Source organism: Arachis duranensis, chromosome 2 (genome assembly GCF_000817695.3).
Source record: "Arachis duranensis cultivar V14167 chromosome 2, aradu.V14167.gnm2.J7QH, whole genome shotgun sequence".
NCBI classification, from domain to species: Eukaryota; Viridiplantae; Streptophyta; class Magnoliopsida; order Fabales; family Fabaceae; genus Arachis; species Arachis duranensis.
Genome location: NC_029773.3, coordinates 2,981,981 through 2,995,146, shown reverse-complemented (window position 1 = coordinate 2,995,146; position 13,166 = coordinate 2,981,981). Strand labels below are relative to the sequence as shown.

Sequence of the window (13,166 nt, the reverse complement as noted above, 5' to 3'; positions counted from 1 at the left end):
CGCACAGTCGCCGCTCATGTTGCCAGCGCCATCCCCGTCAGATCCGCCGTTGCCGAAGCTTCTGGCCGTGCCTCTGTCGCCGGACAACACCGCTGCCACTTGGAACCCCCATTGAAGTCGGTATCTGTGTGGTAAGCGCTAAGCTTGCTTCAACTTCTTTGTCTATTAAGTTGGTTTTTACCGTGAGGGTGGTTGCTGAGATTATCTGTGTCAGGATGTATGATCACATGGTCACTGCAAGTTTTTCTGTCCTGCACCACCATTGGAGCCGCCCAACCGGTGCTGAAATTGCTGCTGCTCTGTGTTCTTTTATAGTAAGTATTTACATTTCGAAAAACCTCTGCGTTAGTGTCCTGTTACGTGTATTAAAGTCTTTGCGATATTGATGTGTTAGGGATCAATAGCCGAGCTTACATGTAGTGATTGAGGCTGTCTCTGCTTTTGGGAAAGCAAGCGGAGCAGAGGCTTTAGTTGCCGCTGATTTTGGACTGAGAGAAACGAGTTCAGTTGACGCGTTTGGATTATGGTTTCGCGTGTCGAGATAGGGGTTTTCTTAAAATCTATTTTATATTACAGAGTTGTGATAAATAGATATTGGTGCAAAGAGATTTACTTCTGTGATTATATTTGTCTTGTGGATGTGATGGTTTGTTGGACTGAATTATTGGGTGCTTGATTGCGTGAGTGGTGTGTGGTTATGGATAAAAACCGGTTTGGAATGTCATTTACTTGATTATTAAGAAAGGTGGATTTTCTTGTTTTTAGAGTTTACTTAGTAATATAAATGAAACGATTTTGGAAATAATTTGAGATATGAAAATAAATTGATTCTGGGAGCGGTTTGATTGTGAGTTGGTTTGATTTTATGAATGATTTAGCATTTGAGCTGATTCGATTTTAAAAAGATTTTTATTGTTAGAATCGGTTGATTTCAAAATAATTTGACATTGGAACTGGTTCAATTTTGGAAAATGTTTGAGATTTGGAAATGGTTGAGAAAATGTTTGGATGGGACCCGAAAAGGGTGGCAGTGTCCGAGTTTTAGAGGAGATGCTGTCGAAATTTTATAAAATTGGAAGTTTTATTTAAAGTAACTAATTAAAAAGATTTGTTTTTAAGCATTATACGTTTTAAGATTGATTTGCCTATCAAAGAAAGAATTTTGTTTTGGAATTGAGATTGTTCACGAATAGAATGAAAAAGAGGAGGATGAGGATTTTATTTGAAATATGGCTTTGAAATGAACTTGGAAATGAGATTTGGATTGATGAATGATTATGATGTTGAGAATGTTGAGATGTGAACTTTAAATTATTCATATGGCTTATGAATTTGAAATATCTGAGATACGAGGTTCCCTGGATTAAGTGCCGTGGTTTGCCACCACGTGTACCAGGTTGAAAACTCGATACTCTGTTGACCCTACGATGTAAGTGGGTGACCGGGCACTATATAAATTCCCGAGAATGTTACCCCCATTGAGTAATATTGATTATTTGAGAAAAAGCTATGCATAGACTCTTGGGGATGCACGTCGGGGGACAGTCTAAGTACAATTCAGACTTGTCGGGTTGGCTGGATAACTGACAGATGAGCCTCATCAGCCGTAGGACAGGCATGCATCATATGCATTCGTATGCTTTGCTTGAGTTTGAATTTGTTTTGGTTTGCCTAATTGCTAAACTGCTCGTAACTGCTACTTGAACTATTTGCTGTAACTGCTGCCTACTTGTGTTTTCCTTGTCTGTCTTGCCTGTGTTTGTCTTGGTGTGCTACATTTGAGAATGAACTTTGGTACTGAATTAATGATTGTGTTGTTTGATTGCGTGGTTGGTTTTTGATTGAGATTTTCTTATAAAAAAGGAAAGTATTTCGAATTTCTGAAAGATTAAACATTGTTTCTTTGAAAAGGTTGTGAACGATTACCTATTGGTTTTTAAAAGATTCATAAGGCAATAATAATCACTGAGCTTGAAAACAGTTTTCTTGTTAAATATCTTCTTATGACAACTTTGAAACTCCGTGGTGAGACCGTGTGGTTAGGTTCTCACCCCCTACAGCTTTACCTTTTCAGGAACCGGATGAAGAAGCATTAAGAAGAGTTATACTGCATTTGGTTTATATGCTGTTGTATTATTTAGATTATTTTCTTCCCTCGTCTTTGTTATTACAAGTTTGTAAGAGGGATAGGAATTGTATGTTTTATATTTTCTAATATGTTGAGTTATTATGTAAGGAGTCTTTTATATGAATCTATGTCTGCTTGTTTGTTTTTTTAAGATAAAGTATTTACTTCCGATGTTCAAAGAAATCAGCGATACAGTGTCGAGTCACAGGCTCCTATTTTAGTATTTAATATATAAAGTAGTCGTAATACTTTTTGCTATCAGAGTAGCGCAGCCGGAAGCGTGACTTCTGATAGTGAGGGTGTTACATTATGGTATCAGAGCGGTCTTTCCTGTAGAGCCTGAGGAATGGACCGGTTATGCTTCAATTGCATATTCTGAGAGTCTGTCATGTAGTAGGTCTTGTTCAAATAACGAGAATTAGAGCTTTATGCACATGACTATCTATTGATTAATGCCATTAGTCTTGCATTGCATAATTTCTGGTATTAAGTTTGGCCAGCTTAACACTAGTGAATTATGTATATGCAAGAATTAATGGGTTATCATAGACGATATGCGAGTCATAGATAACACGAGTCGTGGGTTTTGGGAACGTTAGACTAAATTCCAGAGATTAGTTCCGATTCGACGTATAATCTTTATTCGTGCTTGACGTTATCTTTTCCTTTATCAATAGTATTATAATCTCTAGTTCTTGATTTCTTCTTGGAATGTGTTTTGGATATTCTTCTACCATATCTTGTCATTCATATATATATATCCTTTTTTTTTATTATGTTCCTAATTGTTGCTTGAATCTTTAAGGAACATTCAACCTTAACACTGTTCATAAATTTGGTATTTGTTGATTTGATTTCGAATTATTTTTGGTGCAATCCATAATCCTTGATTCCTAAGTTATTTGAAATCTTAAGAGTTGCGATTCGTAGTAAATTAATTATGCGATTTAGTTCTCTTGCTTCGTGTTCTGTAACTATTGTGTGTCTTGCTCGGATTACAATCTCTGGTTTTGTGTTTCTTCGTAAAAATGATAAAAACTGACCTTGTTTTGATGAAATGTATCAATTCTAGTAGTTTTCTTATACAACTCTTATCTTGGAATTTCTTTTGAAAATAGTTCTATTTTGGTTCTTTTTCTGTTTGACTCTGGTTGTAACCATTATTTGAATTCTGAATACGACAACCTTTGATTTTATAAAATACTTCCTTACAAAAAAAGAAAAAAAAAACTTCTTTATATAATTAAAACATGCTTTTATTTAAAAGCACTACTTAGTCTTTATTTATCCTTACAAGAATACTTTACTTTAGATTTTCTCATTTGAACATAATTTGATCCTTTTGCAACATTATTCGAGTTTTTATGTACATAAATATATACTTAATTATGTATCTACGAATTCTTTAAACTTTCTAAAGCAAGATTTTTATTTTCATTTCAGTTAATTTTCATTTAATAAACTTCACACAAATCATTTTAATTTGAATTTGATCTAGTATAACATAATATTTACCTTTGTTTAGTTTTTTTTTGAAAAATATTGTATTTATATACTTTCATTACACAAATCATACATTATGCTCAAGTTCGACTTGAAATTGTTTTAATATGACACAATATTCATGTTTTCACTAATTCTCTTAAATTTCGTAAATAATAACCCTGTTCTCTTTTAGGATTTCTATTGAAGTTCTTTGAAATCAACATTCTTTCCTATTTGTATTTCAATTCTTTCTTCTGACATACTTCACGACTTTTAACCATCCTAGTTTGTTGGTGACTAGAACCATTCCTTCATATTTTTGTAAACTTTGCGCTTCTCTAATTTGGTTTCAATTTGTTTTGATCCAATTTACCACTACCCTTTTCTTGTTTTCTTTGGAGTTCCTAGATTCAATATTTCCTGTTAAGATGCGAAATGACTCTTTCTGAAACGTTTTCTCATGTCTATACATTGTTGCTTAGTTGTAATCCTACACTTTCCGAATTCATGTGAATCTTGTTCTTGTCACTTATTCTTCTCTTCCTGCGATTTGTATCTCTTTGAACGTACTTAATGCATTTTAATATTATTGAATATCCTTATAAGGTGTGATTTCTAGCATATTCTTGGATTGTTTTAAGCCTTTTTAAATAAGATTTGATTTATTTTTATGTAACGTTGTTTTTGACTCTGTATTCCTTTATTTGGGCAGTGCCTCTTTTTGCTGTAACTTAAATTTGTTTTGGAGCGACACAACCATCTGTTGAAGTTTTAATAAAATCACTTTTAACTTAGCTTACACTCCCTTACTTTGAAAATTTTTGTATGTGATTTAAATCTGTTTCATTAATGCATCTTCTTTTCCTTTTATAAGCAAAACTTTATTTCGAGTTTCCTTCCAACAAGATCGTAATTTTTATGCATGCTTAACATAAAAAAAAAATAAAATAAAATAGAATTTTTCTCTTAGCCAAATTAGTCTCTCCTTTTTCAATTTTATGTAATCTGTTTCAACTTGAATTTATATTGAAATAATGTTACATTCATACTTTTATTATTCTGTTGGAAGATGTTTGTTACTTATCTTTTTTTGGTAAAACGTGAAATGATCTTCCCTTAAGATTTCCATTCTTCAAGAATAATGTATTCAAAAATATTTTTAAATCAAACTCGAGTTCTGAGAGCTTTGCCTTTAGTTTTGAATATTCTCCTTTTGTAAACCTCATATTTACTTGACTCCGCTTGAATTCGTTTCAAAATACTGCAATGTTTTTCATCTTATTGGTCTTATCGAATTCCTTCAATTCAAGAGTTACCCTTAAAGTTATCAATTGATTCTCTTTCCAGCAGTCTTTATTGCTTGTTCATCCTTATCTACTTGTGATTTCCACAATTCTTTCGAATTCTCGCGAACACGGTCCTTGTCACTGTTCTTTCTTTTCTATGGTCTGTTATCCTTCTGAGTATACTCGAAATTAGTTTTGGTGTCTTGTGGACCGTTAGACTTAATAAATGACACATTAGTCCTTTAGGACACGTTTGGTGAACGCAGAAGGTGAAATTTGTAAACATACGGTGTAGCAAAGATTATCGAATCTTGTTTCATGTGAAAAAGTTTTATTGATGTTAAGTTTATGACTACTAAGATTTGCAAAGTTATTTGATGAGGTTAAGAACCCTCGGATGAATTGATTGATGAAGTACGATTGAGAATGGTGGACATAAGTTATGTTGAAATTTGAATAGTTGAATCTTTGAAGTCGGTGCGAGATCAGTATTGGGAACGTTAGTCACGTTGTTTCAATACCAGTCTGCTTTGTGATCTTTTGCACCAAGCTTGTTTTGTAGCTTCTATTTCGCATCACACATATATCCTTATATCCTCATACCATATGAAAATCTTGGTATATGAGACTGTATGTATATATATGCTATAATCTTTTGTTTTTCTTAAAATGTGTTTGAACATAAAGTGATATGAAGTCTCTTTTGTTTTGTATCAATTTTCGAGGACGAAAATTCTTATAAGGTAGGTAGGCAATGTAATAGATTTTGAAATCCATCATGTAAGACCTATAATTTTCGAAAAAAAAAATATTATTATGAGTTAATCTCAACTTATTTATTCATTAAAGATTTTGTTTTTAGAAAATTATTTTATTAAAAGTAATTAAATCAAGTTTTGACTACTAAATTAGAAATTTTACTTAATTTTATAATTATTGAATAATTTTCTATATTTAAGTTATAGAGCTTAACATTTGTAAAAGAATAAGAATTTTATATGATTTAGTTAAATAATTGAGATTTTAGAATTTAATACTTTAATTTTATAAAAAAATTAATTATCTTTAATTTTAAATTAGAATACTTAATTAAAATCCAATTAGCGAATTGATAAATAAATAATATTTTTAAAATAATTTTAAAGAATTAAATTAGATTTTAAATTTATATATTATATCATAATTTTTATTAGAAATCATGTGTAGATTTGGAAACAGACTTCATTAACAGCCTTCTTGCACCATTGATTTAATCATTATTATTATTATTATTATTATTATTATTATTATTACTCCATTCAGCCACATACATACAGACACCCATACCTCCCATGTTTCCTTCAGCAGCCGCCATTACCCCCTTACCCTCCTAACTCCTTCACATCGGTAACACACACAAACCCACACATACTGAGACAGAGAGAAAAGAAAGAAAAGAGAGAAAAGAGGGCTGAACGGAGAAGAAGGAAGGGAGGGGGACGACCACCGCCGACGCGTCTTGCCATAGCCACCGCCACCGAGCTGCCGGACCGAGCTAAGAAGGAGAAGAGGCCGCTGTTGTCATCGAGCTTGCTGTCGTCCATAGCCGCCGCCGTTGTGCTCCAGCTCGTTGCCACCATCGCAGACCGCCGCTGCCACCGCGCCACTCATCGCCGTCGCAAGGAAGACCAGGACCGAGGGAGAGAGCCGCGCGAGGAGTCGCCGTCGCCGCCGTTCGCGAGAGAGAGAGAGAGAGACGCGCTGCACGGGAGTTGCCGTCGTGGGGTGTGTTGCCGTTGAGAAGCTGTCGCCGCCAGATCCGCCGTTGTCAGAGCTTCTGTCCGAGTCCTGCCGCCGGAGAACACCTCTGCCGCCACTAAGATCTGCCGCCGGTGAGGTTTTAAGTTGGTTTTTGTTTCCTTTGAATTTCCAGGAGCTTAATCATCGCTGTATGTTTGTTTTAGTCGCCGTTGCCGGAGTTCTGGTCGTCGCCGCCGTTCGAGGTAGCTGCCGGAGCTGCCGCCAAACCGGTTCAGCGACCATCGTTGTTTCATTTTCTTAGTTCGGTAAGTATTTATGTTTCGGAAACCCGTGTTAGTATTCTGTTATATTTGGTTATAAACTCTGAGGTTCTGGTAACGTAGGGTCGTGTTTTGAGCGTTGCATGTCGCTCTTAAGTTGCTGTGAGTGCTGCGAAAGTGATCAGGGACTGAGTTTGTGGTTGCTGTTGGTTTCGGGTTAGAGAAATGGTTTTGTTGACGCATTTTGAGTTATGGTTTCGACGAGTCAAGGTAGGGGTTTTTCTTAAAATCTAATTTATATTACAGAGTTGTGGTAAATAGATATTAATGTGAGAGAACATATGCCTGTGATTATAATTGTCTTCTAAATGTGGTTGTTTGCTGGACTGAATGACTGATTGCTTGATTACTTGAGTAGTTTGTGATTGCTGAAAAGAGATTAGCTTGAAAGGTTATTTAGTTGATTATTATGAAAAATGGCTTTTCTTGGTTTTGAAGCTATTTTTGGTGATGTAAAGGAATTGGCTTTGGAAATGGTTTAATTTTGAGTTAGTGACTTTATAAATGATTTTATAAATGATTTAGTATTTGAGCTGGTTTGATTTTAAAAAGAGATTTATTATGGGCACTGATTCGCTTTGAAAATAATTTGATATTGGAACTAGCTGAATCTTGGAAAATGATTGAGATTTGAGAAAAGGTTTGAGAAATGTTTGGATGGGACCCGAAAAGGGTGGCAGTGTCCGAGTTTTAGAGGAGATGCTGTCGAAATTTTATAAAATTGGAAGTTTTATTTAAAGTAACTAATTAAAAAGATTTGTTTTTAAGCATTATACGTTTTAAGATTGATTTGCCTATCAAAGAAAGAATTTTGTTTTGGAATTGAGATTGTTAACGAACAGAATGAAAAAGAGGATGGTGAGGATTTTATTTGAAATATGGCTTTGAAATGAACTTGGAAATGAGATTTGGATTGATGAATGATTATGATGTTGAGAATGTTGAGATGTGAACTTTAAATTATTCATATGGCTTATGAATTTGAAATATCTGAGATACGAGGTTCCCTGGATTAAGTGCCGTGGTTTGCCACCACGTGTACCAGGTTGAAAACTCGATACTCTGTTGACCCTACGATGTAAGTGGGTGACCGGGCACTATATAAATTCCCGAGAATGTTACCCCCATTGAGTAATATTGATTATTTGAGAAAAAGCTATGCATAGACTCTTGGGGATGCACGTCGGGGGACAGTCTAAGTACAATTCAGACTTGTCGGGTTGGCTGGATAACCGACAGATGAGCCTCATCAGCCGTAGGACAGGCATGCATCATATGCATTCGTATGCTTTGCTTGAGTTTGAATATGTTTTGGTTTGCCTAATTGCTAAACTGCTCGTAACTGCTACTTGAACTATTTGCTGTAACTGCTGCCTACTTGTGTTTTCCTTGTCTGTCTTGCCTGTGTTTGTCTTGGTGTGCTACATTTGAGAATGAACTTTGGTACTGAATTAATGATTGTGTTGTTTGATTGCGTGGTTGGTTTTTGATTGAGATTTTCTTATAAAAAAGGAAAGTATTTCGAATTTCTGAAAGATTAAACATTGTTTCTTTGAAAAGGTTGTGAACGATTACCTATTGGTTTTTAAAAGATTCATAAGGCAATAATAATCACTGAGCTTGAAAACAGTTTTCTTGTTAAATATCTTCTTATGACAACTTTGAAACTCCGTGGTGAGACCGTGTGGTTAGGTTCTCACCCCCTACAGCTTTACCTTTTCAGGAACCGGATGAAGAAGTATTAAGAAGAGTTATACTGCATTTGGTTTATATGCTGTTGTATTATTTAGATTATTTTCTTCCCTCGTCTTTGTTATTACAAGTTTGTAAGAGGGATAGGAATTGTATGTTTTATATTTTCTAATATGTTGAGTTATTATGTAAGGAGTCTTTTATATGAATCTATGTCTGTTTGTTTGTTTTTTTAAGATAAAGTATTTACTTCCGATGTTCAAAGAAATCAGCGATACAGTGTCGAGTCACAGGCTCCTATTTTAGTATTTAATATATAAAGTAGTCGTAATACTTTTTGCTATCAGAGTAGCGCAGCCGGAAGCGTGACTTCTAATAGTGAGGGTGTTACACATCACATGGTTAATACTTGGTTCCGTTGGAAGCACTTGGCTTTCATTTCTCTTTGGTTTCGGACCAAGCTTGGAAACATTCATCACTTGTGAGACTTGGGCTTGTAGTGTTGAGATTAAAGCTGGCCCAATTAGTTAACATTTGCTTTCCTGATGAGTTGTGTAGCGGATCAAGCATAGGAAGCAAACAAAAAAGCATTTGGTTAGGCTTGCAACATTAATATTTATTCTGGCCCAATTATAACTAGCTTCAATTATAAACACACAGCTGAACCAATAATGCAACAGTTGGGCTTTGTTAATTTTCTTTTGTTTCGGCCCAACAAAATCTGCACAACAAAATTATTAATTAAGCACATATGAGTTAAGATCGAATTAATAATTTTGTAATCTTAATATTTTAATAATGTTTATTCATCATCAAAATTTAACAAGAGTTTTTCAAACTCATCAAATATGATAATTGTTTTATATATCACACAAATATAAATGTTTTTTCCTATGATCTTAAGAAAGGTTTTGTAAGTCCCTAACCTTGTTATCGATTTTTGTAGTGTTAGCCCTCATATTATCAATTTGATTTATATATAATTCGGATGATAAATTATTTGGTGACGTGCTTCTTTTTTACCTTTTTACTGTGATATACTTGTTTTATTATTATTATTATTATTATTATTATTATTATTATTATTATTATTATTATTATTAAAAAATAAAATTGTAAAACGAATAATGATTGGTGGAAATTCTAATTACTTTATTAATTATATATTCTTCTGATACTTAAAAGAATAAAAAATTTAAATATATAAGTTATTTTTTATAAGCATAAAAAATATAGAAAAAATTCAAATTTCTTTATTTAGAAGTTCTAGGAGAATGAATTAGGACTTCTAGTCATTTTTCTAAAAAAAATTTACATAAATGATTATAACTAAACACTTAAAACCCTAATATGAGTCACGTATACCTAAGTTAAAAAATCAAACTAAGTAAATTGAAACTTTAAAAATCAGATTAAAACTCGAATATAATTTTAAAACAGAATTTTTAAATGAGAATCAAATAAATCAAAATTCAACATAATTTTTATCAATGTTTTCAAATTCGAAATTTCTATACCAAAATTAACTTAGGATTTTTCTTTAAATTAAAAATTTAATGAAATAGTGACTTTAATTATCTTAACCAATGTCCTAATTAAATAATTTTATGTCTTAAAAAAACTGTATTTAAGAAGAAAATAATTAATTTGTCTACTTTAATAAATAGTTATTTTACTAAAATAAAAGAAACTATTTTTTTAGAATTTTTTAAGAACTAATTAATATTATATATATTTTGTTACACTATATTTAGTTATAAAAATTTTATTTATTTTTAATGCTTATATTAAAAATAAAAAAAAATTTAAATTAGTAAATTTTAATCTATAATATAATAATAATATAGTAATTATTTTATATATTATACGAATATAAATTAATTATTTTTTTATTTATAAAAATTTTAAGAGACTTGAACTTGTTATATATATATATATATATTTTGATGAATGTGATATATTTTTTTATGTAAATAATCTTTTAAAAAAATCTAATAGTTAATCTATTATCTTTTTTGTTATAGTCCAAATTAAATACTTTTTATTATTTTTGGAAAGAAAATCTTTTGAAGAATTTAATAATATGTGATGATGAACAACGAATAAATTATACAGAAACCAATTAAAACGCAACATAGAAACATCTTTAAAAAAAGATATTTTAAGCGTCTTTATCTTAATGGCCTCCTTTTGAAAAAGCATTTTGAAGAGGTTAGCCGAAATCTATATAAATTATAGAGTTTGCTAGTGGATGTGGCGAACTTGTCTAAAATACAAAAAAAAAATAGTATTTAAGAAATTAAAGTTAAAAAATTAGGTATAGATAACTAATTATTTTTTATTTTATTTTTGAAAAATTTTCTCTCTTTTTATAAGTGATCTTTTTAATATTCAGAAAGAAATTTTTTAAGTGATATTGTAACTATATTTTTTATTTTACTATAAAAAAGTAATATAGAAAAAATATAACCTATTCTATAAACAGATTAGGCTTTTTAAATATAATCTGAATTGCTAAATGGGTGATTTCTTTGTAATATTATAAAAGTTTTAAAGTATTTTTTTTATAAAATAATAGATATGAAAATTAAAAAAAGAAATTAAAAAGTAGAAATAACAATGACAAAAAATTCGTTAAACAAAATAGTTAAAAAAATTAAAATATAAAAGAACAATAAAAAATCATTAAACAAACTGGTTAGCTCATAAAACAATATTTTATCATATGGTTTTAAGTTAATAGAGCTTATATTATTTGATATCTATTTAATCTCAAATAATATCCATTTGCTTTAGTATATTATTCGTGCGTAAAAATTAAAAAAAAGACTTGCGTGTAATTATTTTTATGTAAAATTAATAATTAAAAATAAATTAATATTAAATTATTTTATTGTTCTTTTTTTTCTGTTCTAAAAATCAATAGATGCTATATTATGGATAAATATATTTATATGATTTTAAAATAATCTCATAAAAATTGAAAAGTGAGATTTTTCTAAAAAATTAAAAATATACAAAATATTATGTAAAATAACTTATAAATAACATATTTTAAACTAATAATTATTTAAAAAGATACATTGTTCCATCTAAAGTCCCTTCGGCAAAGCCATCGAGACCTTAGATAGGACCTAACACACCACTCCTTCAGCATTGCCATTAGAGCAAGAGAGCTAGGAGATCAAATATTTCAATACTTACACCATTGTTCTATACATACCAATATTCCTACACCATTAATCAAACTAAGCCATATGCTACCCTTTACTAATGTTAAATTGGCATACATTCACATTTTAGAAAAGAAAAATAATTAAGGTAATAATTAAACCAAACTAAATATACTACTAAAACTTTTTGCTTGAGTAGTCTCCTCCTCTTTTCGTAAATTTTCTTTGGTCCAATAAAATACACATATTATATTATAGTTCCTACATAAAATATTAATTAAAATAAGATAACTACCATGATTAAATAATTCAAAGAGTTTAGAGTAACAAATTAAATAATTTTTAGATTAGTGAAAAAACCACGTACTATAATCAGTTATGTCAAGCATACTCTTTCTTCCTAGATTTTCTCCTCTAGCTCTTTTTTCCTGGCGTTTAAAAAATTTTTGAGAGTGACTAACAACTTGTGAATAAGTTCTTGTTTTAACATATTCACTTGAAATTTTTGACCATTGTTTTCCTAATTCTTCGTAGCCTTGGAGAAACAACCTGCAAAAGAGATAGTTTGATATAACGAATGATTAGCAGAATTTATAGGAAAGTTCTCTCTGAGCTTTAAACGACGAACACATACTTGTGCTCTTGTAAAGTCCATTGAACTGTTTGTTGCCGTTTATTGTTGTTACTAGAAGCCGCATGTAAAGGTTCATGTTGGATTATGTTGCTGTTGGCATGTTGGTTTTGCTCTCTTCTTGCCCCTGACATTGATGATGAGAGTAAGGTAATATGCATTGGCACTGGCATGTCTGCCGCTGGCGCCATTACCTCCATCCTACCATGATAAATTACCAAGATATATTTACATTACAGAAAAACAGGGTATCCATATATCTGTATGGAAAAAAAATAAATAAAGAAATAAAAAGAGAATGAAAATATTTAGAGGAACAACCTGTGATGCTGATGGTGCGTCCAATGAGGCGGTGGAGGTGGTGGTGGTGGTGTTGCATTGACGACGGGAATGGAAAGAAGGTTGTGTTCCAATGGGGTAGCAGGCAGAGGTATCATGATGTTCATGTTCTCAGGATTACCGTTTTTGATAGCATTAACCTCGGTCATCAGTTTCAAGAATCGCTCTTGCAGCTGTGCCGGAGTCTTTCCAGGGAGGCGAGCAGCCACGGTTTTCCAGTGATTGTGTATAGCATCCTGGAAACAATTGGCGATAACCGACTCAAAGGCTTTGTTCTCCTCCCAAGTCCAGACCTGAGGTTGTTGATTACCACCCACTGCGGCAATCATCTCTAACGGTGGTTGATAACCCCAAGTGTCATTGAAAAACTGC

General features: G+C 31.8%; 1 long non-coding RNA gene across 1 annotated transcript; it reads left to right on the top strand.

The window, feature by feature from the left end:
* The first annotated feature begins 6,062 nt into the window (after window positions 1-6,062).
* Window positions 6,063-9,496, top strand: LOC127744841 (uncharacterized). Its single transcript, XR_008006013.1, has 3 exons — window positions 6,063-6,770; window positions 6,843-6,944; window positions 7,023-9,496. It is a non-coding gene; the product is annotated as an uncharacterized LOC127744841 (long non-coding RNA).
* Window positions 9,497-13,166: the final 3,670 nt, after the last annotated feature.